The following is a 1,683-nucleotide window of genomic DNA, read 5'->3' on the forward strand; positions in this document are numbered from 1 at the left end:
GAACAAACTGTATACCAAAAATGACATTTGACCCTTCCAGTTTTTAAAAGAAAAATCAGTGTAATACAAAATTTTTTTGAACGAAATTAATTTTTCATTTAAAAAATGTTGTGTCATCTTTATATAATATACTGCCTTTTCTTTTGAAAATTGGGATGGTCAAACGTCATTTTTGGTATATAGTATGTTCGCCACATTGCTTAAATTAATCATAGAATTTGAATTTTCTATACACTTTTTTTTTAAATTTTTCTGCGAACACATCACTCCGCCCTAGTGTACATATACATCTTCTGACAATCGAATAATTTCAAAATTTTTTTGATTAGGGATCTAAATTTGTTATTGAGTAGAACTTTCGAAATATTTTGAAATGTAAATTGAGTTATGATGCTGCGCTTTTGCCTATATTTCGCCCGCACAGCAGTATCAAGCCAAGTCAGTAAGCCACCATTTTAACCGCATAAACCGTTACTTTTTCTTTGGGCTTCACTGTCCCTATTTGCACCAAATGAGCTTTGTTCGTAATGCTCACCACAGCGTAAACGAATTAGCATTTTAATCACTTGATAATCTTCAATCAAGGGCCAATAACAATAAGTGTACATATATGCAAAAAAATGCAAAGTTGTAAAGCGAGCCTACGGACATACATACATACGTACATGCATACATACACGCTCACTTATGTAGATAGGCCTCAATGACTTAAGAGCGCATGCGTGAAGTACTTTGCAACTGAGGACCTCACGAAATTAATTTTATAGTGCCTTGATTTTAAGCACTTCATTAAAGCAATAAAAATTAGAAAACTTTAATTGAAACATGTTTGACAATTAACAAGCTACAAGTCTAATTACCAACAGTTGTGGTCAAGTTAATTTACATACAACATATGTACATGTTTCTAGGTAATGATGTGAGTGAGTCAACACACATTTTCATACTCAATATTTCGAAAAAAGAAAAATCATCTATGGGTACATAATTTCGTAAGGTTGGGGTTAATGTTAAAGTTTAAATTAAGGTTAAGATAAAAATCAATATTTAGCAATTCTTTACTCATTCTTGTTTTAAAAATTAAATATTACTGATTGACCTGCAAGTGACGTTGAATATTTGGTTTAATTTTTTTTTACATAATTTTCCCTTGAAATACAGGTATTTACCTTTAATTAAAAATAATAAATCACCCAAAAAAGTTAATTACAAGAAGACATATTTTATTTTGGTCACAACGTTTTGTTTCAGCCCACTGTGTTTTGTTTGCCCTTCCTTCTTTTTATTCCTTGCTGTACTTCCATGCGTCGCTAATCGCCATCCAAAGCAAAACAAAACAAAAGCACACCACAAAATTGATGAATATATATGTTTGAATAAATTGAGTTAAATGCAAATACTTAAACACAATTCGATGCGATTAATGAAGCATGATTTTTTTTTATTAAGTATTTAACTAATTAAAGAAAATTTTCAACACAATCACATTTCAGCACTCATTAATTAATTATTTCTGAAGCTCTTAATTTTAATTGGGTTTGGGATTGGACTGCTGAAGTAAAATAGTAGAAGGAAGATAAAAAGGAGTTATGGATAAGCAATAAGGTAAAGTTATATCTACATTGTACGTAGCACTAAAAAAAAACTGCCAGGCTATGGGAAAGATATTAAATAAGATATTAT

Source organism: Rhagoletis pomonella, unplaced genomic scaffold (genome assembly GCF_013731165.1).
Source record: "Rhagoletis pomonella isolate Grant_MI unplaced genomic scaffold, Rhpom_1.0 Rhpom_scaffold_00008, whole genome shotgun sequence".
In the NCBI taxonomy this organism is placed as follows: Eukaryota; Metazoa; Arthropoda; class Insecta; order Diptera; family Tephritidae; genus Rhagoletis; species Rhagoletis pomonella.